The sequence below is a fragment of the Protopterus annectens genome, chromosome 7.part0 (genome assembly GCF_019279795.1).
Source record: "Protopterus annectens isolate FY-2018-M chromosome 7.part0, PAN1.0, whole genome shotgun sequence".
Lineage (NCBI taxonomy): Eukaryota > Metazoa > Chordata > Ceratodontiformes > Protopteridae > Protopterus > Protopterus annectens.
This window is the reverse complement of record NC_056739.1, coordinates 1,728,654,174-1,728,681,728: the sequence shown is the minus strand read 5'-3', so window position 1 is coordinate 1,728,681,728 and position 27,555 is coordinate 1,728,654,174. Positions and strand designations below refer to the sequence as shown.

General features: G+C 41.4%; 1 protein-coding gene and 1 non-coding gene across 3 annotated transcripts in view; both read right to left on the bottom strand.

The window, feature by feature from the left end:
• The window catches only part of FES (FES proto-oncogene, tyrosine kinase), a 1,834,337-nt gene that overhangs the window by 493,104 nt on the left and 1,313,678 nt on the right, over positions 1-27,555 (bottom strand). The gene's annotated exons all lie outside the window — the stretch shown is intronic.
• On the bottom strand, positions 13,882-13,954 carry TRNAF-GAA. The gene has a single exon. It is a non-coding gene; the product is annotated as a tRNA-Phe (tRNA).

Below are 27,555 nucleotides of genomic sequence, written 5' to 3'. Positions count from 1 at the left end.
TGGGGAATATTATGTAAATTCCTTCCAAACTCCTATTACTGAATTCACATCTTCCATACCAAATATTTTCATAAATTTCTTCAAAAATTTTCCCTTCATACAGTTGTTTCTTGTCAAACACATTTGAGCCTATGTCACATCTTATAAAAGTTCTGTTTTATGTAAAGACCTCAAACAAAAAACCAGACCCCAATACCCCCTAAAACCTTTTAACTTAATACTAACACACAAAACTATGTACACCTACAAGCATTGAAGTTTTACCCTCCTAACAGGAACAAAAGTCCCAAACTGATAGTCACACTGACAGACTTGAGTTAACCTAAAAGAAAGGTCATCCATGCTAAGATGCATGGTGCAGCCTATGCTTCTAGTAAGTGCTGATTGGTTTTGTATTATTTATGTCTCTCTCCCAGCTGGGAAAACCCCTAAATGTTTTCAGAGAACATTAACTACTTTGGGAAAGCCACTGAATGCTTTCAGAGAACATTAGGGAAACCCCTGAATACTTTCAGAGAATATTATCTCCTAGCCAATTTCTCTTTTCTTTTTTCCCCCAGCCAATCACTCTTCATCAGACTGCAGCCAGTTTCTCTTTATCAGATTGTCTCCATGGAGACATGAGAACCAGGCCGACAGTTTCTCTTTACCAGACTGTTTCCATGGAAACATGAAGACCAGCTACAGAATTGTTACAGAGCTTGCATGTATTTGCTAGAAAAAAAAGCCTCATAATATTCAGTGTTCTTTTGAGTTACTTGTTCTCTCTTAAAACTTGTTAATAAACCAGTCTAAGGTCTTTAATCCAGTTATTTCCCCATGCAAAAATGAGGAAAAGCACATTCATTTTTCTTTTATCATGCTTTTTAGCCAGGCTTTTTTAAAACATTGCAGTGCCTACATTTCTTAATATTCAACAAGAAGAGAAAGAAGGGAGAAAGAAAAAAAAAAACAGCAGTACCTATTTACAATCCTCATTATACTTAAAAATAATTGAAAAACTTTATAGCATGTAAAGAAAAACACATGCCACAAAACTGGTGCTATTTAAGAAAAAAGACATTACTTATAGTTAACTTTCACCCTCTTCTTGGCCTCTCCAAAGCTATTTTCCAAACATTAATGACATGAAGTAGGGCATATGCTTTCAGTCCCCCACAAGTCCAACAAACTCTGAAAAAGTCCAACATTTCCAGATTTTCTTGTTCTGTCATATTTCACAGATATCATTATTGCATTGTAATCCCATATTACGTTACTGGTTTTATTACTGTTCATCTCCGAAATATTCTCTCTGCTTCATTTCTACTGTATTCTCAATTTGTCTATTCAATTGTCATATTCCCTTCCTTCTCTCCCACATTTTCCACACTGAAAATTTTGAAAAGGTTTCAGAGGTATTTACCAGAAGAACAAGAAGCATGATCTCCTTCTGTTTCACAGCTTACTTTTTGTTGGACAAACGTTTGTATTTCCTCCTTAGTATGTACTTCATCAAAAAACAATGTTGCCCCTCTAGGGAAGAATACCTTGAAGACAGCTGGGTACAGCAGTTTGAATCTCACATCTCCATCTCAACATTCCCTGAATAGTGGACGAAATTTGCTCCTCTTCTGTGTGGTGTACAATGAGTAATCATTCTCCACAAACACTCTGCTGTCTCCCACTTTTAGTATTTTGTCCTTCTGCCACAATTTTGTCAGAATCAACTCCTTCGGCTGGTAGGATTGCATCTTTACTATTAAAGGTCTAGGTTGCTTTCTTATAGACAGGTTGGGAGCATACACTCAATGTGCCCTTTCAACTAAAAACTCTTGCTGTAGAATACCAGTCCAGATCCTTATTTGTGCTTTCATAAAATAACCAGCAACCCCCTATACTCACAACCTGTGGTGAGAGACCTGGGTTCTCAGGCTGATAACAACCTCACATTTGGCCATCATGTAGCAGCAGTGGTCATAAAAGACTTTTACTTGGTTCATCTTATAAGTAAAGGGACTGCATCCAGAAAAAAAGAGGTTATTACCTCTCTGTAACCCTCCCTCATTAGACCAATAATTGAGTATAATGCCCCGTTTGGTATGTACCACTCAAAACATCTGCACAAACTGGAAAGGCCACAGAAATATGACATAAAGATAATCCATGGCATCAATACCTGTCCTATGTGGACAGGCTCAAATCACTATCACTCTACTTGGTATCGTACAGGTTTCTCAAAGGTGATCTGTGTCTTGCTTACAAGGTAATCTCAGACCCTGCCCTACTAGGGGTGCTCCATATACGCAAGTATAACTCCGTACACATTACCCACTCCTAAAGCCTGACTCTAATAGGCAACATCAAAAAAAACTGCTGGAGAGACAGGTTTGTCTCTCAGAGGCTGCCCTGTGTCTCAAATGGACTTCTCATACACATCAAACACAGTACCTTGCTGACCCTCTTCAAGCGCAACCTTGATGAGTGGATGGGAAACCCCAAATATGTCCCAGGGGTTCCACCTGTGTCCCTCATTGACAGAGGTGACAGGTGCTGACTGAGGCTACTTTTTTGGGATAAACTCTTGGATAGGCTTGTAAGGGTCCCAGGGCCCTTAGCCTATTAACCTCCTATGATCCTATGATGCTATAAGGCAGTGTCCTCCTTCCAGCTTCTCTGGTATAGCTGAAAATCTCAGGTTTTCCCTATGTACTCTGTCCTCTAATTCTATTATTTTTTGAAACATCTCTTCCTGAGCATTCTCATATTCAAGTCAGACTTTTCTTTATTTCGACCTCTGATTTTTGCAGCTTTATCATCTCATCTGAATATCTGTTTAAAGTTTATTCCATTTTTTCTGGCCTTTTGTTGTTTGTGTTGCTATACTCCCATCAGTGTTTTGTTTATTTTAACCAGGTTTGTATGCAGTTAAGTTATATCTTCATGTAGGGCACTGGAAGTTATGTCTGAAGGTTGCATTGATTTTTGCTGAACAGCTGCAGAACTCTTCCCAGTCAGTGTTTCTTCCTCACTTTTTGTAGCTGAATTTTTCCAGGTCTTCTGGATTTCTTTATTCCTGGCATCCAGGCAGTGCACTTACTTGCCAGTTACTGAAATTGGGTCTATATTAGTTCATCGACAGCTTAGGTTGTCGAATCTATAATGATCGACACGTAAGTGTCGAACTTGCAAAATCTCGAATGGTCATTTCAGTGAATTCTTTCCTCGGGAAAGAAGTTGCTTGGCCGTTATCAGGGATTTGCCCTTTCGGCAATGTGGAGCGATCTTGGAGTTGGTATATTTAGTTGGGGGGTGTGGGGGGCACAGCCCCCCACGTCGCAGGGTGTGGGGGAGCAAATCCCCCCACTTTATTTAGATTGAAAAGTTAATTTTGTTCGCAACGGCCTACTGAATTCTTTCCCGAGGAAAGAATTTGCTGAAATGGCCATTCGCGATTTTGCAAGTTCGATGCTTAGGCGTCGATCATTACAGATTCGACAACCTAAGCTGTCGATGAACTAATATAGACCCACTGACATTTACTCATAAACACAAGTCTACTGGCCTTCTCTGCTGAGTTTCTGTTTTCACACTGGGAGAGCTAGAAATACGCTGTTACTCAATGTGCAACCATCTTGGAAGTCCTACACCCATCACAGTTATGCTACTCACTAAAGTGGTAGAAACTCTACACACACACACACACACACACACACACACACACACACACACACACACACACACACATAGATAAAAAATAGACAACACCTTTACATCTTTCTAATGCACCTAAAAATCACCATTAAAATTCAAAGTTACCTTTATTTTAAACTAGCTAAAAATAAATCCTAAACCAACCCCTAAATGCAAAATTACTATAGCTACAAATTCCTGAATTAAAAAAAAAAAAGAGAGCGAGAGAAAAATCCACTCACATCAATGGAAATTGAGACGTAATAATATATAATTCAGACACAAATTCCAAACACACACAACTCTCCAAAAACAACACTGCCTACCTAAATCAATCCCCTGGAAATTAAGCTCATTCTTGTTAGAACAAAAAAGTTAAGACCTGTAGAAACCACTAATCACAACGTGCCAGTTTGAAAAATGCATTAACTTCAAAAACAAACCAGAAATTGTCTATACTAACTTAAAATAACATAATTAAAAAAAAAAAAGTGCAGTTTTGTACCTACCATAAATGTAGATGTTCGAAGATCCACATTGCTGCAGTCCTTACACTTGGGTAGTCCGCTGTCCTCGGTCGGCCCGAATATCAAAGTATTAGGCTGACGTCGGTCAAGGCGCTTAAGACTGACATCAGGACGTCAGGGTACAAATGCGCATGACCGACGTCATATTCTCAGTCTTTTCTTGCCCCAGATGTCAGAAGACCCTAAAAAGAAAGGTCAAAACCAAAAGACAGCAAAGAACAACCAACCACCCTTGCACTAAACATATGTACAATATATACAATATCCACAATATTCACAACCCAAACCACACAACCGCCTCTAAATACAGAGGGGAAGGAGGGAGGGTAAATTGGACTGCAGCAATGTGGATCTTCGAACATCTACATTTATGGTAGGTACAAAACTGTACTATGTTCTTCATCTCACATTGCTGCAGTCCTTACACTTGGGTAGAATCCCAAAGCAGAGGAAAGGGAGGATGGCAAAACTATAAAGCAGTAGGAGCTGCCAAAATGCCCTGTAAAATTGCAGTGGCAAAACCAGCCCTAGATTTAGAGTAAAGTGGAAGGTGGTAATGCTTAGAGAAAGTATGCACTGAACTCCAAGTAGCTGCCTCCAAAATATCTTTAGTTGCCACCCCTTAAAAAGCTGTAGAAGTGGCAGTAGCCCTAGTGGAATGAGGCCTAATCCCAGCTGGAATCTCCTTACCATGATGGGAATAACAGAAAGCAATACAAAACCCAATCCACTTAGAAATAGTTTGTTTTGACACAGGCTTGCCCTGAGAACCCAAAGCAAATGAAACAAATAACTGCTGAGACTGCCTGAACCCTTTAGTTCTGCTCAAATAATATCGCAACTGCCTGTGTATATCCAAAGTGTGCAAAATCTTTTCCCCTTTATTTTGGGGGTTTGCATAAAAAGTAGGCAAATGAATAGTTTGGTTTAAAGCCACACTAGAAACCACTTTAGACATAAAGGAAGGATTAGTACGCAAAGATACCCTATCCTTATGGAAAATTAAGAAAGGCTCAACCGCCATAAGGGCCTGTAATTCAGAAACCCTTCTTGCAGAGGTAATGGCCAACAAAAAGCAGTCTTCCATGATAAATATTTCAACTCGGCAGTAGCTGCAGGCTCAAAAGGTTGTAGAGTGAGTTTCTCCAACACAAAATTGAGATCCCAAGCAGGAGTAGGAGCTCTACGTGGGGGTCTTATATTCTTTGCCCCTCTAAGGAATTGCTTAAACAAAGGATGAGAAAACAATGGTGGGTCACAGTCATAGTGAGCAGAAATTGCTGCAGCATGAACCTTAATAGAAGAGAAGGACAAACCTTTGTCCAGTAACTCAGTAAGATATTGAAGAGCCACACTTAAATTAGGCTTAGAAACATCAAATTCCTTTGCTGTACTCCAAAATAAAAATCTCTTCCATTTATCTGCGTACACTTTCCTTGTACTAGGCCTTCTGGCCTCCAAAATAACATTCAAAACTTGCTGTGGAAGCTGAGACCCTCCAGGGTTCAAAACAGAATATGCCAGGCTGTTAGGTGAAGAGAGTGAAGTTTGACATTGAGTAAATGACTGTTCTCCTGAGACAGCAGGTGTGGAATTGAAGGCAAAGGCCATGGAGGCTCCCGTACCAGACTTCTCAGTAATGGGTACCAGTGCTGTCGAGGCCAATCTGGAGCTATTAAAATCATCTTTGGCTTGTCCTGTCTGACCTTCAGGAGTACCTTTGGGAGGAGAGGCAGAGGTGGAAAGGCATACACATGAAGATTGCTCCAATTGAATGAAAGAGCATCCACTTTCCAAGCTGTGGGATGAAATCTTTTTGTGCAAAACTTTGGCAGCTGGTAGTTTAGTGGAGAAGCGAACAGATCTATGTCTGGAGTTCCCCATAACACTGTCAATTTCTGAAATACATGAGGATCCAATTTCCACTCGTGGGGATCCATAATTTGTCTGCTCAACACATCTGCTAAGGAGTTCTGTGCTCCGGCAGAAACCTTGCCTGAAGATTTAGCTGTAAACTGAGAGCAGTCTCCCACAAAATCATTGCTTGTCTGCATAGAGGATAAGAATGTGTTCCCCTTGCTTGTTGATGTACCACATGACAGTTGTGTTGTCTGTTAGAACCAACACCTGCCCTGGAAGAAGTAAATCCTTGAAAGCTATTAATGCAAATTGGACTGCTAACATCTCCTTCAAGTTGATATGTAGATGTTGAAGTCTGGCAGGCCACGTGTCTTGTACCCACTTTCCATTTAGATGAGCTCCCCAAGCTTTGTCTGAGGCATCTGTCGTTAGAATCTGACTCGCCTCTGGCCGGGTCACAGAGAGTCCCTTGTTTAGGTGACATTCCTGAGCCCACCACAAAAATTCCTTTTTAATGCAAGGTATTATCTGAATGACAGTGTCCATATCTTGGCAGTGCTGTGTCCATACATTTTTGAGATACCATTGTAGCTTCCTCATATGCAGTTTGGCATTGGGAAGTACCAGAATACAAGATGCCATGAACCCCAAGGCTTGAAGGACTGTCCTTGCAGTCAGCCAGGACTGATGAGACAATTGATGGAAGTAAAGAGAAAGATTCTTTTGTTTGTCCGGGGTCAAAAAGGCCATCTGTGATGCTGTATTCAGTCTCACACCCAGAAAGCACATGTCCTGAGAGGGTACTAGACTGGACTTTATTTCGTTCACAGAATACCCCAGGCATCTTAGCACTGCTATCACATATTGTAAATGATGAAGAAGTTCGTCCTTTCCTTGGGCCAGAATCAGGCAATCGTCCAAATAAGGATAGATCTGTATTCCTCTTAGCCTGAAGAAAGCTATCACTGGAGCCAGAACCTTCGTGAACACTCTGGGCGCAGTAGATAAGCCAAAGGGCAATGCAGAGAACTGATAATGAGAAGTCCCAGCCCAACGCAGATACTTCCTGCAACTTAGCCTGATAGGAACATGAAGGTAAGCCTCCTTGAGATCCAGAGTCACCATCCAGTGATCTTTGCCCAGCAGAGGTAAAAGCTGTTGTAACGTCAACATTTTGAACTTGGGAATGTCCAGATAAGTGTCGAGGATAGATAAATCCAAAATTGGTCTCCACGTGTTCCCCTTCTTTGGTACTAGGAACAGGCGAGAATAAAATCCTAGGCCCACTTCTGGCAGAGGGACCGGTTGTATGGCCCCTATTTGAAGCAACAGAGAAATTTGTTTGTGAGCCTCTAGTCTTTGCTGAGGAGGAACGTCCGGCATGCCTTTGAAAGGAGGCAAGGTATGGAAATAAAACTTGTAACCTTGGTGTATGATATCCAATACCCATCTGTCTTGGGTAATCAAACTCCAATTTTCCTTGAAGAGTGCCAACCTTCCTCCCAAAGGTGCTGCCAGGCAAGAAGGATCTGGCAGCTGAAAAGGTAGGTCATTGGGCCTGGTTACAAAAGGACTGGCCCCTGCCCTCACCCGAAGATTGTGCAGGTGAACTCCCTGTTCTAGGTCTGAAGGAGCTCTGAGCTCTGCCCTACCACGTCTAGATCTACCCCTAGACTGTGAATCATAAGAAGGGTCGTCCACCCCTTAGCAGGCCAGTTCCTACTAAACTTGGAGGCTGAACTTGCAAAAATCTTTAACAGCCTGCATAGACTTAGCCTTGTCTTCCATTTTCTTCAAGACTGACTCCACAGGTGAACCAAACAACACATCAGACTGTAAAGGAGCATCCAAAATCCTTGTCTTAACATGGTCAGATAAATTCTGATCCCTCAGCCAGGCGTGCCTGCGAAGAACTGACCCAGTGGCAGCCACCCTAGACGAGGCCTGTACAGCATCAAAACCACATTGTAAAGAATGCTTACCCATCTGTTCAGAGACATGTACCAAATCTTGTAATTCTTTACACTCAATGCCTTCCGCCAGAGCATCTACCTTAGACTTCAATTGAGAAAGAAGATAGTTTTGATATTTCAACATGTGAAACTGGCAATTCAAAGCCCTCATAGCTAAGGTGGAAGAAGTATAGACTTTCTTTCCCCATCTATCCAAAGCTCTGGCCTCTTTATCTGGAGGAACCGGATTTTTACAACAGAGGCCTTGACACCCTTAGGTCCCTGACTAACAGTTTCTGGGTCCGCCCTAGGACTCTTATAAAGATATTTATGAGCCTCAGGCACCCTGTAATACCTATCCGGTTTAACAGGAGCAGGAGACAAAGAATCAGGATTAAGTGAAGCCTCTGCAAACACATCTTCCACAACATCCAGAACAGGTGGTATAGCCAAAGGCCTATGTTGGGGTAAAAGCAAAAATTCCTAAGCCTTTTCCTGGAATCAGAGAAGTCCTGACCTTCCCACTTAAAATGTCCCCTCATGGAATGAAGAGTCTCTGAAAAAGAAAAATCCTCTGGAGGAGAAGCAGAAGGAGTCGAATCATCTGCATCAGAATCAGAATAAGGAGAGTACTCCTGCAAGTCTTCAGCCGAAGACTCTGAAACATCCGAAGCCTGCTCAAAACTCCCCAACTCCGGTTCCACCCTAGGCCTCTTAGCAGGAGGGGGCAAAGAACCTCTAATCAAAGTAATTAAATCTTCTGCCATTTTAAGCATGTGCTTCTTGGGCACAGATCCTGATGAACTAGGAGTGACACCAACAGAAGCTAAACCTGGCCTGCCTCTGGGAGAAGCCTTGGAAACAGAAGGAGAGGGCCTAACCACCTTAGGAAGGGAGGGGAGTACAGTAACCTGAGAAGCCCCTTCAGCCTGACCTGCCTCCTGAGAGGCCACATCCTGCAATATCAAAGTCTCCCCCTGGGACTCCAGAGAAGCCTCCGGCGGAACCACCGGTTCCACTGATGCCTCTAAAGAACCGGCGTCTGGTACGGACGACTCTTCTTGCCTGGGTTTAGCTGCTTTGTCCTTGCGCTTCTTCGAAGAAGCGGGTGCCGGAGCATCCGACGGCATATTATAATTGCACCGCTTCCCGAAGACCAACCTGGCACAATCTAACCTTCGCTTAATAGTGCGCTTATTGAACCTAGCACAAAAGCGACACCCAACAACGTCGTGCTCAGGCCCCAAACAAGGAATACACAAAGTATGATAATCCCTATGCGGTATCTGCTTCCCACAAGAAATACAGTTATTCACTTTTTCTGACATCCGGTAAACCACTGAGGCAAGAAAAACTAAAATATTCCCAACGGGTACTTAGCCAACTTTGACTCGGTCTGAAACTCCGAATTCGAAAAATTTCAGAACGCCGAACGGCACTTGCAACGCTGCTTCTGCATCGGACCATGCGGCAAAAAAGACTGAGGATATGACGTCGGTCATGCGCATTTGTACCCTGACGTCCTGATGTCAGTCTTAAGCGCCTTGACCGACGTCAGCCTAATACTTTGATATTCGGGCCGACCGAGGACAGCGGACTACCCAAGTGTAAGGACTGCAGCAATGTGAGATGAAGAACATCTATATAATTATCAAATTCTAATAAAAACTCACTAAACTAGTAAAATACAATTTCATGACGTGTCACTTAAAAACAGAACAAAATTGACTTCAGAAACTATAGGAGAAGGCCATTCACAGGACTGCCTATTCATAGGTTCATTGGAGGTTACTAGGCTAAAGGCCCTATAGCCCTTAAAGCCTAGCCATATTTATCCCCAAGTTGCCCCAATTTTCCATGGTTACGTGAGTGAATTTTGCAGAAGTAATGGTCTATGGTAGTTAATACCAACCTCCTCTGTCCAGGAGGGACATAGGCACCACCCCAGGAGCGAATCTGCGGTCACCTGTCCATTGATCTAGGTTGTGTTTGAAGAGGGTCAGGGAGGGGCTCTATTTCACATGAACTGGAAGCTTGTATCCATCTCTCCAGCAGCTAGGTTAAGATCCCTGAAGCGAGTGACCTTCTTGCAGTTTGATTTATGAATGCATAGCATTTCCATCTGGGCTGGGTCAAAGACTGCCGGGTAAGCCAGGCAGAGGTCACCCCTTAGCAACATGTAGGAGACAGAATACAGTGACAGAACTTTAAGACTTTCTGCACAAGACTTGTTTTGTGTACCCTACTATCCCTTGCTGAAAAACCTCTGTGGTCTCTCCAGTTGTTGTAGTTGTCTAGAGAGGTGTATGCAAAAGTGATCATTGGTCTCAATTATTGCTCTGATGAGGGCCAAGTATAATGGAATTATAACACTCTTATATCTAGATGTGATACCTTAACTTATAAGGTGTACCACATAGAAGGATTTCCTTACTATTGTGGATATGTGGTGGTCAAATTTCAGACTGCTATCAACCTGAGTACCCGGATCACATACCACTGGGTCTACACTTAGAGGGGTGCTGTCTGTAATGTAATTAACAGAGATGTCAGCTTTTCCAAGGGGAATAACAATGCATTTTTTTTAAATTTAGCTTTAATCAGTGGCTTCTGCACCAATGATTTGTTTGCGTTAACCCTGTCTGCAGTATATTAAACTCAGTGATTACTCCCAATTTGCAATCATCAGTGAACTTGGTCAGCTACAGGCCATCCAAGTTTGCCTGGACCTCTGAGGAATAAATTCTGAACAGTAAGGGACCCCCCACAGAACCCTGTAGTATGCCATTGGTGACTGGTCTTTTGATTGAGGTGAAGTCACCCATTTTGACAGAATGTGTCCTGTTGCTGAGCCAGTTGGCACCCCATCTAGTAATATAGGGGTTAATTCCCATTTGGGAGAGTTTCTCCATAATTCTAGAGTGGGGGGTTGTGCCAAATGACTTGGCTAGGCTGTCTTTTCCTCATCCAGGGCTTGGTGACTTTCGCAAGAAAGTCAGCCATGGTTAACACACATGATCTACCTTTAAAGAATCTAACCTGTGTTGGGTCCAGAATTTAGAGATTACCTATGTCCTTGTTAGTCTTTCAGCTTTTCCCGGTTAGGGGTCGCCACAGCAGAACTCCGGTCCGCTCATGATTGGCAGTGGATTTTTATGGTGCCGAGTTGCCAGTCTGATGCCCAACCTTCAACGAAGGCACGCCCATTCATGTTCGTACCTACCTGCATGTCTTTAGCGTCATTTGACTGCTGGGAGGACATGCAGACTCCACACAGAAGGCGGTCCAGCCGAGAATCGAATGGGAGAACCTCTTGCTGTGAGGCGACAATGCTAACCGCTGCACCACCGCAGTAATAGACCTATGTCCTTGTTAGTAAGGTCCATAATGTTTCTTTCCATGACCTTGCAGATGATGTTAGTCAAGCTTATGGGCCTATAATTCCCATAAGTTTTATTCATATATTTGAAAGAGTATGTAAACAATATAATGCTGACCAAGGGCTCAGGGTATGGTTCCTGAAACTCTTATTCCTCCTCTTGGTTCCTAGTCTAGGCTACAGCTGTGACTAGTGTCAAAATCACTTCCTCTTTAATCAGGTTGGCATGCACCAGTCACACACACACCTTGGCCAACTAGTTCTTTGTCAGCATCTCATAATCTTCTGATGACATCTTTGCCTGGTTTCCCTTACTAAACTAAACTAAAAAAAATAAATAAAACTGTGAAAATGAAACTCTGTATTCCTACCTCATGGCTGCTGAGAGTAGACACACCTTCAGTGACAACTGCCTACAGGCTACAGAAGTTCAATTAATATTCCACTGCTCACCAATGTGTGATATCCCTCTTCTGGACCAGTCATCAAGGAGCCTCAATCCTCACCACTGATACTGGTGAGAAATGTTCACTTGGAATAAAGATATATACACGCAGTATATCCAGATACAGCTCTCTGCATCAAGCACAATTCCCTTTAGTTCACAGGATCATAGGTGTTTACTAGGCTAATGACCATAAGGGCCTTTTTAAGCCTAGCCATGCATCCCAAATCTCTGACAAGTTCTGATACCCTTGGTAAGTGTACGCAGGGCCTGGCAGATTAAACATTTACAAGCTGGGGCCTGGGAGAGAAACCTTTAAAACATTGCCTGTGCCAGTTAGAGACATAGGTGCCAAACCAGGGATGAATTGTTCAAGTTGCACTTGAATTGGGTTAGGGAGGGACTCTGCTTCACATGGATGGAGAGGCTGTTCAAGAGACAGCGTAATCTCTGGGATACATGCCTCTCTCTCTCCACCAGGTCCTATTTATATCATAGGCAAGGTTTAAGTCTTTAGAATGGGTAATTCTGGTGCTGTTTATTTTGCGGATATGCAGGAGGTCCATCAGAGTGAGGTTTGGCAATGCCCTATATGTCAGGCATAGATGTCCCCTCAAAACCCTGTAGGAGACTGAATACAGGGATATAGCCTTGAGGCAATCTGCATAGGGCATTTTACTTAAGCCCTGTATTCTTTTAGTGAGGAACTTCTGTGGATGTTCCAATTGTTGCATATGCTTGGTTAGGTACATACCAAAGAGGGTATTGCACTCAATGATAGGTCTGTTGAATGCCGAATATAGTGGAACAATGACTTCCTTGGACTTAGATACCATATCTTTGTTTATAAGTTGCTCAACATAGAATGACTTCCTCACTACTGTAGACACGTGATGGTCAAAGGCTAGATTACTATCTGTGTGTGTCCCTAAGTCCCTGACTACAGGGTCAAATCTAAGGGGTGTGTTGTCAATATGATAGCTACCAGGGATAGATGACTTTCTGAAGGATACTACTATGCATTTCTTGGTATTTAGTTTTAGTCCATGGCTCTGACACCAGTTGTCTGTGTCAGCCCCTCCTGGAGAATATTTGTGTCAGTGTGGGATTCAATGACAGCTCCTAATTTGGAATGATCTGTAAATTTAGTCAGCCAGAGACCAGTGACAGTGGCCTTGACTTCAGAGAAGTAAATGCCAAAAAGAAGCGGTCCAAGGACTGATCCCTAAGTGACTCCACTTGTGAGCAGCCTCTTTGTAGAGGCGTACTCCCCAATTCTAACTTCCTTGGTCCTGTCTGTGAGCCAGCTGGCTAGCCACATACGTGTTTGTACCTAACCTCTTGAGTTTTTCAACAATGCCCGAGTGGGGTATTATGTCAAATGCCTTAGCCAGGTCAAAGTAGGCAGTGTGAACCATTTTACTCTCATCCATTGCTTTGGTGACCTTCTCAAAGTAGTCCACCAGGTTGAATAGGCATGATCTGCCCTTAACAAAACCATTCTGGGTTGGGTCCAGTGTCTGGAGGTTTACTCTATCACTATCGATAATTTCCATGATAATTCTTTCCATGGCTTTACATATAAGACTAGTGAGGTCTGTAGATGGCCCATTTTTGCGAAGAGGGATGGCTGTTGTTGCTCTCCATTGATGACACATGAAGTCTGTTTGGAGGCTAAAGTTAAATAGCAATTCTAGAGGCCCTGATATAGGTTATGCTTCATGATATTTAGAAGGCATCCTGGAATATTGTCTGGGCCCACTGATGCAGTGTTCTCGGCCTTAGAGAGAGCATTAAGGACCTGTTATCTAGTGATGGCAGGGGGAGTTATATCTGATGGTATTTCCTGAGGGAAGGTTGAGAGGGAGACGGGTAAAGTTGAAGCTGAATTTATCAGCCAGTAGGTTTACTATATCTTTTGGCTCAGTATAGGTGGCTTCATTTACAATGAGGTCTGCACACAGTTGTGTACTGCCTCTGTGATTGCAGACATAGCTAAAGAATGCCTTGTGGTTGTCCTTGACCTGTGTGGCCAAAAAGTTTCCATGCCAAAACCCGGGATTGAACTAGGGACCTTTAGATATTCAGTCTAACGCTCTCCAAACTGAGCTATTTCAGCTTAAGAGCACACAGAGAACACACTCAGTTCTGGGGCTGGGTTTCCCTCTCTCTCTCTCCAGGCCACAAATAAGACTCCCCACTGACACAGCTGTAGAGTTGAGTCCTCAGCTGAGTGTTCCAAGGCAAGTCCTCCATCACCCTCTCTGTGAAACCAGTGCTCTGTGTCCTTGCTCCAAGTAGCTGATACACATACTTTTTAAGATTTAATTTACAGACACACACACACACACACACACACACACACACACACACACACACACACACACACACACACACACCTGGGAAAGGCTGGCACAGATTTACCAGCTATGCCCCCTCTGCCCCGACTATAAGGTAGATATTGCCACCAGAACACTCCAAAGCCAACTACTATATGGCTATTACAAGGGTACCGAATTATACTGAGTAAATGTAATACTAATACAAATGGTAGTGTTTGACCAATGCAGCAAGGCTTTCAGGAGTGGCCACAATGTCACCAAATAAATATAAGTACTCTCAAAGGTTAAAATATTCTCTAAAAGACCAGCCACAATGACAAGTTTAAATATATTTAATAATAAATAATAAAAGAACATGAAATATATGTTTACAATAAACAGAGTTTAAATCACAGGAAATATTAAAAATACCACAGATACATAAAAACAATACTTAACTAATCTCACTATATTTTCCTGACTGATCTAAAGAATTACTGTCCCCAAGTTCACTTACTAGAGAAGGCAAGATGAAGTGGGTGAATGGTCCTTCTTTATCAGGTTTCATAAATAGACTATTCTGAGATTTCTGTCTCATCTAGTATTAAAACATTTTGGTGCTGGATTATAGAATGACATCACATACATCTGGTCATCTGACTTCTGGCTCCCAAACTACTCCCTTTACTAGAAACTGAACCAGAATCTAGCACATATGTGTCATAATACACCCACACAGAGCTTTGCAAAGATGTGTTACAGCATCTAGAAGCTATAAAACCATTTCAAAAACTTCCACCCTTCCAGAGTACCAATTAGTTCACTACTAAGGACAATACAGTAGGAATCCTAGCCCTGGTTTTCACAGACATTTTGTCTATGGTTTTCTGGCTTCAATCAGAACTGCAAGATACAATCTTTATGGTCTAAACCAGGTAATTTAATTTCAAACTATTTTTCAAAGTTAGCTGGACTGAGATTAACCTCTTCTCTTCCAGTATCCTCTGCTACAGTATATTCATTTCAACATTACAATATGGTCTGACATATGGGTGTATTTTTTTTCTGTCCAGCAGGACCCACTGTCGGTATATTTTTAACACAATCAGCTTTACAAATCAGTTTGATATACAAATGACACATAATTCTTTACAAAACTCTAGCTAGCTATGCTGGCATATGTTACACATCCAATGCTCTACTTCTCCTGGCACATCTAGTAAATCTGTGCCAGCCTTTCTCGTGTGTGTGTGTGTGTGTGTGTGTGTGTGTGTGTGTGTGTGTGTGTGTGTGATAATTAAATTTCAAAGAGTATGTGCATCAGCTACTTGGAGCAGGGACTGGTTTTGCAGAGAAGGTGGTGCAGGATTTGGCTTGGAACACTCAGCTGAGGACTCAACTCTACAGCTGTGTCAGTGAGGAGTCTTATTTGGAGCCTGGAGAGAGAGCAGAACACCCATCCCCAGGACTGAGTGTGTTCCCCGTGTGTTCTTATGGAAAATGGTGCTTGGTGTAGAGAGCTGCGTTTAAAAATAACTGTGTATCTAACTTTGTTCCAAGTGAGGCCCCTTGATGACTTCCCAGAGGAGGGACGTCACAGCATGCACCCAAACACTCAGTGGAATATTTATACTGACTGACTGCACTTTGTGTATTTGTCTTCTTTCACTACACTCTTTGCACCTGCTTTGTAACATTCATGCTAACTTATCTTTTTTGTTTTTGCTGATATGTTTTATTTCATTTTCTGTACAATACTTTACAGCAAACTCTCTGGCTTATTCTGTACTGTTGGTATTCTTTCCTTCTTAGTGCATATGTGAATACTGATACATTTGTGTTGTTTTGTTGTGTTTGCAGTGTTCTTCTCCACTGGCTGCCTGCTTTGCTCAACTTCCATCTCCATTCCCTACTACCCCTTCGTCATTACATTTCAGTTTTCTTAACGCCTCTGTGTCAAATAATAAGATTAATAATAAGATTAAGCTGTGCCTCCTAGATTATTAATGATATAACAGTACTCTTTCTCATTTCACACTCTATGCTTCCAGACTCTATATGTTCCTTTAAATAACTATTTCACATAACATTACTAAATTCTATCATTGTCATTCTGGGGTTGGGGGTATGCCAGGCTAGAAAAAAAAAAGCACTGATTTAAAATACAATGCATTTTTTTTCTTTCTAATTGCAGACTGATAGCTGAAAACTATATTTAGCCCTGTTTTCATATATTCATCGGTGATTACTAAGCTAATGACCCTAAAGGGCCCATTTAAGCCTAGCCATGCTCCCCAAATGTATTAGGCGGGTTATGACATCACTCATTTTATAAAGTTATGACTTGGGAAAGATTGGTTGAGCATTTACGTGCTTCTTCTTTGTAAGGTGGCAAACCGGTGTAAATTAAAAATTTCCCATTCGCTGACATAAGTTGCACTTGAATAAGTGCAGAAAGGGACTCTGCTTCACATGAATAGGAAGCCTGTTCTAGAAAAGGGGCAGTCCCCTAAGACACACACCCCTGTCTCTCCAACATGTCTTATTTATACTGCAGACAAGGTTTAGGTCCCTAGATCAGGTTTTTCTTTTGCTATTTGTTTTAGGTCCATAAGCTCTGGATCAGGCTCTGGATCAGGCCATGCATCACCTCTCAACAGTCTGTAAGAAACTGAATATAAGAATAAGGCCTTGAGGCAGACTGAGCAGAACGCTCCAGTTGTTCTTTTTGGCTGGTCAGGTACCTACTGAAAGTGGCATTGTACTGAATGACTAGTCTAATGAAAGCAGGATACAATGGAACAAAGACATTCTTGGACCTAGGTGCCATACCCTTGCTTATAAGTTACACAGTGTAGAATGGATTCCTTGCTATAATACACACATAATGGTCAAATACCAAGTTGCTGTCTACATGTGTTCCCAAGTCCCTGACCATGTCCCTTTTCATCTGCAATGAAAGTATATGGTCTGGGAATGTGCGATCTTTACTCTTTTAAATGAAAAAGGACAAGAAAGGAATAGCAAAATATTTGAAATATAAAATGCAACTTTCAGCAGTTTCTCAGGAAAAAAAATAATTGCTTGCATATAATTAAGTCACACATGAGCTGAAAGACAGGAGAGCCAAGGGTCATAAAATACATTTAAATGTACTTCAAAGATGCACCTATCCAGAACTATAAAAGGTAGCCATTAATAATATGTAAATAGTTAATAGGTGTTTACTCTTATCTAGTTGGTTGTCCCTCTGTCTGGAAAAGAAATAATATAAGCTGACATAATGTAATTAGACCTGCTTTTGTGTGAAAAAAAAAAGAAAGTATGTAATCTGTTGGTGCCTGGCTTCTGTACATGACTGATTTAACTGAAATTAATACATATTTATACCTGAAAACAGGGAACAGGTTTAATCCTTGCTTGGGGATGCTACCTTAGAATAGTTAAGGGGCAGTATTTTTTTAGTAAGAGACAAATAGGATATTTATTTGCTTGCAAATCAGGTTTTTCTAAACATATTCGGTCTGTATAACTGGATGTTATTTTTTTTCAGTGTGAACTGTTTTAACATCTGCATATTTGACTAAATAAAGAGTGGCAGGTAAATGCATATCTGAGACATCAGCTCTATCTAGAGTGGATCTAGAGCTACCATGCCAGGAAGAAAGATGTGGGGAAATGGAGAGTTCTGCCAGCCTTCCATGGGAGCACTCTGTGTGTGTGTGTGTGTGTATGTGTGTGTGTGTGTGTGTGTGTGTGTGTGTGTGTGTGTATGTGTGTGTGTGTGTGTGTGTGTGTGTGTGTGTGTGTGTGTGTGTGTGTGTGTGTGTGTGTGTGTGTGTGTGTGTGTAAGTAATAATTTGTTAGTAAAACAGTTACTGTGAGTCTGTGAGTAAGGGGAATTGGAAAACACTGAGAGAGTGAGAAAGGGTGAGAAAGGAGCCTGGTGTGTTGAATCACAGATTCCTCTCTGCAAGTGACCAATGTACAGTCCTAGTTTAGGTGTGGACAGTGGAATCCCATTCCCTGGACAGCACTGCATATTCTCTTTATGATCTTGGGGAGACAATGCATTTGATGAACTGGTTACTGAATTAAATTTGTGTGCATTTTTCTTTATTTTAATCTGTTGGGTACCATTGGTTTGGCTCAACAGGCCATTTGACTGGTAGACATCAGACCTATTTGGGCCAATGGAGCAGATCTAAGGACTGTAGCCCCTGTCCCTCACATACACAGGTGCCAGTCTTCCATCACAGTCACCATAAGTCTTTGATCGACAACCACTGCTCCTTACATTTGTCCTCTAACTACTCAAACTCAAGCACTTTCTCATTTCATACCTTGAACAATTCTGTTATCTGTTTCTTCTCATAATTTCATGTCTTTCCATTTTCTTTCCAAACTAACACATTCACTACAAATGTCTATCACTCTCACCACAGACAGAATGTTCACAATCTGATAGTTGACCACATTTGTGAAAATGAGCTAGCATGTATCTCCACAAGTTGAAAATGGTAGCCAAATGGATGCAGCACTTACCTTGTGCTTACACTTGTTTGGTCATACTGCACATTGAAGCTAAGCAAAGTGGTACCAGAGGACATAACTGGAATATATCTGCAGCATCATACAGCTTGAAGTCAACAGATCAATAACATTTAAAGCCAGTTTAGGGAGTGGTCATGCTTGCTGACGGAGGACTAAAAGTGATCTGAAGAGTGGAAAACACATCGCTAAGGGTGACAATAAGTTTGACCTCATCAAGCACATGGTAATACTAGCATAAAGTGTTACTTGATTAACAAAATGTTGTGCTGCATCCTAGAAAGAAAGATTTCTTGCACTATGGTCTCTTTGTATTTGTGATCACAATATAAACTGCTTTTCCCCTTTGAAGACTGAAAATGTGGGCAGTACTTTCTCTGGGGTTCTTTATCCATTTTAATTAATTTACACTGGGTAGCATGCTATCTAAAATCTTTCAAAGTTACAAACAGTAATCTAGACTCAAAAATGTCAGCAAAACTGAGACCCTGCTAAAGAAACAAGTCTGGAAAACTGTAGGCTAGCAATAGCAGTAAGGATTGAATGTCTAACGGATGACTTTCTGCAGTCAGGGGTAGTACCTGGAGATGTAAGCCTGGCACGTTATGTACATAGTACATAAGTTACGTCAGTGAGGTGGGCAGAGAAGGAAACAGGTACATGAAGGTTTACATATGCATCCATGCTATGTCTACTTCATGCTGTGAAGTTGGGTGAGGGTGTGAAGCACAGTATCTGAGAATCTGTACTGCTTGGTTCAGCATCAACCTTTCCCCATCCTCCAAAAAGCTTACTTATACATAATGCTAGAGTTGATAGATATTGAACTTGTTAGATGAAAAGTACACCATTTAAGCCCAGGGCAGTGACCGAGGAGACAGAGATGAGTTGCTAAGTGAAGGACTCCTTGTAATAGACGTCACCAAACATTCCAGTGGGAATGAATTTGGAATGTATGCAGTCAGAAAAAATAAGTAGCTGACTAGGCTAAAATCATGCAAAACCATTCAAGACTTTACAGATGCTATCCTTACTGTAGTGTTCCCTACTGCAGAGAAAGTGAGAAATGTCCGGCAACAAGACGACTAGGAATATTCTTGGGCTAGGCTTGTGTTGGCTCTAGGGCCATTAGCCTAGTACTCCCCTATGAACCTATTAAGTGTTTTGTTGGATCTTTAAGCATAAAGTAACAATTAAGTTATTAAATTATGTATTAATTTATTTCCATTTATTTACCAGGAAAGTCCACTAGGCCAAAAAAGCCCATTTTCAGTGGAGGTCCAGGGAGAAAAACTCCAAGGTAGCAATAACACTTCCATAAAGTTTCAAGAAGTTTCCATAAAGATTTCCAAAAAAGATCAAGAGAATTAGAAAAATGAAATTGGTAGAAATTTTACATAAAAAATTGTAGCAAATAGTTAAAGCTGGTATAACATTATACTAACAGTAAAGTTAAACATGTTCATAATAAAAACAATAATAACATGACACAAAACTAGGCAAAACAAATAGTGCAAAATTATATAGTTATGAGCACCATGGAAACATTATACAGAATAAAAAGCAGATATATAGAGAGACAGGGATAAAAGGCGTAGTTTGTAATATATAGGGAGAAGGAAGGAGGAAATAAAAGAGGAAATGAAGAAGATGAGAGATGGGTGAAGGAAAAGTCAATAGAATGGAACGTAAAAAAGAAAACTATAGGAGAGAAGGAAGTAGAAGGAAAGTGGATGGAGGGAGGGCGAAAGTGGTTAGGGAGCAAGAGAAATACAGGAGGATGATTTAAGCAGTTAAAAGATCGTTATAAATTATCAAAAAAGCAAAGCATTGGAGCAGGAAGAAGGAGTGTCCAATTGGAGAGGAGGTGATTGTGCAGTGCAGTTTTGAAGTTAGAATGACTTTGTTGTATGCAGATACATGTAGGGTAGATTATTCCATATTCTGGCAATGTTCCAAGAGTATAATAGCTGGCCTGTAGGTGACTTAGGTTTGTGAACTTGAAGATGTTGGTGTTTAGATCACAGAGACCTAATGGGGTTGTAAAGCGTGAGTAGGGAGCTAAGGGCAGGGCAGTCTTGTGGTTTATGAATGAGTTTGTATACAGTTGTGAGCTGAAGGAGTGATACGTAGTGGGAGAATTCCAGCCATTGTAATTTTTTTAGGGCAATACAATGATGAGTAGAATGGCAACTGTTTGTAGCAAATTTTGCAGTTTTGTTATAGTATATTTCCAATTTTGTTTTCAAGGAGGACTGCAGGTTGATTAGTAAAGGTGCACCATAGGTTAGTGAGGGTAACAGGTAAGATAGTGCTAATAGTTGTTTAGTTGGGAGGGAGAGAACGTTTTATGTCTATAGAGTAGTCCAAGTTTTTTGTGGGTCTTATTTACATTATTTTGTATATGCAAATCAAATTTAAGGTTTTCATCAATTATTACTCCTAAAATTTTAGTGTGGGTTACTATCTCAATTTTGGTAGTTAATGGAGAATATATTGAGGTCAGCTTTATTGATAGGTGTATTTCTCTTGGGAGTGAAGACAGTAAGTTTAGTTTTTTTGGGGATGTAAAGAAAGGTGTTTTTTGTGAAGCCAAGTTTCCACAGTGAAAAATGCTACTTGGGTGGTTTGCTGTTGTATATTTGTGGTGGGAGCAGAGCAGACTATAGTGGAGTCATCTGCATACTGGACTGGGGAGCCCTGCAGGATGGCTTGGTGGAGGTTGTTGATAAAAATGTTGAACAGAAGAGGGCCTAAAATAGAGACTTGGGGTACACCAGTAGGGGTGTAAAGGTAAATGGAATTCTGCCATTTAGCAGCATGCTCTCTTTTAGAGAGATAGGTGTTAAACCAATTAAGTGACTGGGGAGATAGTCCTATGCTAGAGAGCTGGGAGAGGAGGACAGAATGAGAGGTGGTATTGAATGCTTTCATTAGGTCCAAAAAAAGGGCTGATATAATGTGTCCTGAGTCTCAGGCTTTGTTGACCATGTCTAAGAATGATATTAGAACAGTGGATGTGCTGTGACCTGGGTGGAACCCATCATGTGTTGGGGAGAGGATTTTGTTCTTTAGAAGGTAGTCTAAGAGTTCTTTTTGCATACATATTTCAAGAATTTTAGAGATTGGGAAAATACAGCAATGGGTCAGAAATTAGAGATATCAGTTGATGAGCCAACTTTATGAAGTGGTAGGATGACTGCTTTTTTCCAGAGGCAAGGGACAAGGGATTATTTGATAGATCTGTTAATAAGAATGCTAATTGGATATGCCACAGCATCAGCACAGATTTTAAGAAATTTGCCAGGAATTCGGTCGGCTGAGTTTGAGCAGGGCTTTAATTTCAGAAGGGATATTTTGATGTTGGAGGTAGGGATTGGAGAGAGATTAAATTCTAGCTGGGAAGATTGCTGTGCACAGTTTGGAGGGTAGGTGTTGAAACTTGAGTGGGATAATGTAAAGTAGTCGAGTTATTGTGAAAGTTCTGAGATAAAGTGTGTTGTAGGGGAGACGGAGGAGAGGAGGATGTAGGAGTAGTATTATTACGGAGGGGTAGAGAAAAAGTAGCTTTAATATTAGCAATGGTGTCAATAAAGTAGGAGTTAAAGATGCTAGCTATTTGTTCAGGACGCATGTCAGGGGTGTGGGCAGGGACTGACTTTGGTGTCAGCATTTAGGAGATTTTTGATGGAAGATCAGAACATTTTGGGGGTTATTTTTTCTATTTGTTTGATGGTTCCAGATATACTGCTGTTTGTCTTTAGAGATGACTTTTTTAGCTTGGTTTCTGAGCTGTTTATAATGAGTGAGATCAGAAGGATTATTTGATTTAAGCCAGTTTCCAAACTTTGTCCCTATTAGTCATGATTTCTTTGGTAGCTTTTGTTAGCCATAAGGCATGATTGGTTTTGAGTCTTTTGGTTCTAGTAGGAGCTAGGCTATTCAATATTTTTAGAAAAGCATTATTAAAGAAGAACAGAGCATCATCCTATGGAAGAGTTTTAAGAGAATGCCAGTTAATGCAATTTAGTAAGCTATTAAACGTGTGGGGGATAAATTATGAAAGATTTTGGACAAGTTTGATATTGTGGTCTTTAGGGAAGGGTGAACAGGCTCAGACAGCATAGGCAGAGAGGTGGTTGCTAATGGAGTTGGACATTGTGCTGGAAGTTACTTACTTGGAGGGGTCTGAGACAAGACTCCAGTCTAAGATGGAACCTTCATTGGTTTTACTGTTGTACCTAGTAGTGGTAGAGATTAGTTGGGTGAAGTGAAACAGATTTATGCTGCAGGGTGTATTTTTGAGGAAGTAGTAGCCAAATCAATATTCATGTCATCTAGGATTATTGTTTCATTTTTATAGTATAGGAAATCCAAGAAAGGATATCTTCTAAAACTGTAATGTTACACTTTTTAAAAAAGTTGATTTCCAGAAAGGAGATCAAAATCTCAGTGTTTTGGAATTGTGGGATAGAGTCTGTAAATGGCGAGATGTTGAGAGCATTGGGGTAGATGATGGCAACACAGCCTCCTTTTTTATTAAGTCTATCTGCCCTAATTACACTAAAGTTAGGTGGGAGAAACTCAGAGTCCTGTATAGTGGGTTGTAACCAGGTTTCTGTAGCAGCTAGGTGGATATTGGTTTTGTTTTGGGAGTGCCAGGCATGCAACTCGGAGGTTTTATTACAGATACTTTGAAAATTTAGAGTAGTTATGTGACGAGTTTTAGGACAATTAGGGGAGTTAGCTTGTGAGAAGAAGAAAGTAGTAGAGGCCCCAAGGTTAGGGTGGATGTCACCAGAACAGATGAGGGACAACAGGGTATGGGAGAGATGGAGTATGATATGTGAGAGCTTGGAGATTATATAGTGAAGAAAGTGGTATTGACTATTGGGTACATAATGTAAGGAAAAGTTAGTGGAGAGATTTTGAGTTTTGGCTCAGAGAAGAGGAGTTGTGTGATATAGGCTTGGGCTAATGTTGGAGTAGGAATTATGAGCGGAGCATGAATAGGTAGTTGAAGAATTTGTTTTGGGAGGTAAAGAGTGAGAGTTTAATGCTGTTGCTTGTACTAGAAACAGAAGAAATAGGGAGAGAAGGAAAAGGACTAATATCTGTGAAACGAGGGGAGACATCCTGAACCGAGTAATGTAAGGACAGGAAGAGAAGATTGTTTTTCAGAGGCGAAGTGCAAAGGAGGAAGTGGGGGAGGGGACTGGATGGTGAGGAAGGGAGAGTGGTTAGGAAGCTATAAACGTGATGAAAGAGGGGGTGTGTGGGAATGGAAGTAGGGTAGGGAGCGGAGTGAGCCCAAGAGTAACAAGGGCGAATGGAGCGGGTTGAACCAGGTCCTCGCCGAGGTGACTTGTGTGAAAAAACTAGAAAGGCTCACCCAGACTCTGCTACACTTTGCTGTGAAGGAAAGGTTAGTTTGCTTTTTATTTGTTGTATTTTGTATTACTTTATTGCTTTTTTATATTTTGAGTACTGTGATTTGTTTTCTTTGCCTTGTGTTTTACTTGTTCTGCTTTTAACTGCATACTAAAACTTCAAAAGAGACCACAGCTCTGTCTCTTGTGAGTTAGGCAGAAATTAGAACTGATCAAATAAGGACTCATACATAAGATAGAAGAGGTCACTTAAGGTTAATCATTTGTGAACTGAGGGGGTGGAGCTAGGAACTAAACCTTCTATTTAAGGGGTAAAATAAAACATTTCAGAGCTTTACTAGAAAGGTTCACACAGACTCTGCTACATTTTGCTGTGAAGGAAAGGTTAGTTTGATTTTTATTTTTGTATTTTGTATTACTTTATTGTTTTTTTATATTCTGAGTACTGTGATTTGTTTTCTTTACTTTGTGTTTTACTTGTTCTGCTTTCTGCTTTTAATTGCATATTAAAACTTCAAAAGAGACCACAACTCTGTCTCTTGTGAGTCAGGCAGAAATTTTTCCCCACCCTTCCACCTGGTTACTGCTGTGCTCTTAAATACCACTGTCTTTCTAGTTGCCTGCCTCTTATGTTAATTTGACCATATATCTCATTTCCTCTCTGCTTTCACTGGCTTGTGTGAGTAAGCACAACATTATCATTTTGTGCGATCACTCCCCTTCAACTATTTAAATTATTGGCCATCCTACTGTATTCCATAGTACCAGAATACAAAAGTGACCACCCCTTTCAATCTATCTTGCTGTTTTAAAAATAGTAACTCTCCACTAAAACTTAACTTTTTAGACAGGTAAAACTTAAGTTACCTACTTTCACATCTAACTTCTCTAGTGTACACTCCAGTGTTTAGGATAAACCATTTTTTTCATCATACCTTTAAGCATCCCTGTGGCTAGCACTTGCTCTAATACCTGCTGAAAAGCACTAGGAAGCCTTAAACTGATACAAGCACTCAACTCTCCTTGTTAATAAGAAGAAATTAATTGTAGGCAGTAAACAGCCTATAATTGCAAAGTACCTTGCTAAGGTAACAGAAAACAGCTCCTGTACTTTACAAAAAAGCACCAAACTAGGCATGTCCAAGGGTCATCTTCCAGTGATTTCTCCTGTCCACCTGGTGAATCTGGGTGTACTGGGGCAATGCAGCAATTGCCTCATGCCCACAGACAACCATCTCCTCTTACCACTCAACACTACAACCTGCGAGAGATGCACTTACATAGCCAAACTGGAAGCAGAGCTCTCTCCACCCAAGATTGTGCTAGACAGTCAAGAGGAGAAGGTTAACACCCACACTACACCTCAAGCAACACATAGCCCTTCTAAACCCACACCACCAACACCCACCCATAGCAACACTAAATCCACATATGCGGAGGCCCTTAACTGTAACCTGCCCAAGCAACAAGGACCTCTGAAGCTGAAACGCAAACAAACACCAATCACAACCAATGTGTCACTCAGCTCACACCACCAGTGTGTCACCCAGAAACAGCCCCTAAGGCAAGACAACATACCTAACACTTTAGCCATAGGTGACTCTATAGTCAGGCACACTGATGTCCACTCACCAGGCTGAACAAGGAGGACAATTACAGTCAGCTGCCTGTCAGGTGCCAGGATCCACCACATAAAGCATGCACTTAAGTCACTCCAGAACAAGTACAAATATGACTCTGTCATTGTCCATGTTGGAGTGAATGACTTGAGATGTACCTCCCTAGACTACATGAAAAGAGACATGGAAGAGTTAACGGATCATGTGGCCCAGGCAGGTATGACTCTAGCCCTGAGTAGCATCCTGCCTTTGCCCAGAATTATACCACAATATAAGGACAAAATGATTGACTTCAACAATTGGCTAAGCTTCTGGTGTCATTCAAAAGGGATCCAGTATCTGTCTGCATGGGACGACATGATCGACAGACCCCAATGCTTTGTCAGAGATGGTCTGCACCTGTCGCCCCTGGGATTCAGGTTATTGGCTAAGGCTCTTGCCACCCCTACAGTGCCTTTTTTAGGCAAAGTTCAACGGACAAAACCACCACCATAACAGGTACAAGCATGCAAAATCTGAAGGTAATGCTACTCAATGCTAGAAGTCTAAACCTCAAAATGCACTCTCTTGAGGCACTCCTAAAAATGGAGAACATTGATATCTGTGCAGTAACTGAGACCTGGTTCAAGGTTCCAGAGAGCACCCCTGCAATACCAGGCTACAACTCTTACCACACTTGTCGGCCACCAAACCAGGACTGAAACACTAAAGGTGGAGGAGTGTCCATATTCACCAAAGATATTCACAACACCAGGCTAGTTGCCCAACACAATGCATCTGAAATTCTCCAGGTGCAACTAACACTAGGTAAGACTGCAATCCAAATTGTAGCTTGCTACAGATTCCCCACCATGCTCCAAGATACTCACTACACCTTTCTAAACATACTGGAAAATATTAAGATACAACCAAAACCCTAATACTGGGTGATTACATCTGCCCTGCCATTAACTGGGAAAACTACTCGTGTATCAACACTTTTGCCCAACGGTTCTTGGAATTCATAAATTCCAATGCCCTGGATCAACTAATCCATAGTCCCACCAGGGGCTCCAATATCCTAGAACTGGTCATTACCAACATGGGAAATCTATGCTCCACACCTATGGTCACCCCCTCGTTGGTCAGGTCTGACCATAAGCTAATCACCCTTAACATCCACATCCCACCCCAACCCCCCAGTAAGGAAACCTCCATAAAAAAGTCTCCAAAGCCAACTTCATGCTACTCAAGTCAGAAGTGACAAACTTCATGACACCCATGCGGACTAGAACTGAAAGTTCAACTGCTGAATCCTACACTAAGGCACTGTACAAGCACATCCACTCATGCATGAATCGTGCCATCCCAAACAGAACCAAGATGCTTTCCTCCAAAAAAAAGGAAAAAGGAAAAGGAAAAGAAAAATCTGGTGGCTCCCTGCCATGAACAAACTTTACAACAAAAGGAAGAAACTGTTGCAGAAAACAGGAAAATCCCAGGATGCAAAAAAACTCCCTTACCAGCCTCAGTAAGAAGCTGAGATCCCTCATAAAATCCTCCAAAGCTAATTACAGAAATAAAATTGCCAAAGAGTCCAAAGACAACCACAAGACATTCTATAACTATGTCAAGAATCTAAATGGCAATGTTCAGATCTGCTCTGAACTACAACAGAATGGCATTAAATATACTGATCCTAAGGATATTGCCAATATCCTGGCAGATCGATTCATTGCCAACTTCACCCCCCTCTCACCCCCTAAACGGCCCATCTCAATACTGGAAAATTGCCAAATTCCAGTAATAACGGCCACAGGTAAAAAACACACTCTCCAAAGCTAAGAATACAGCATCCAT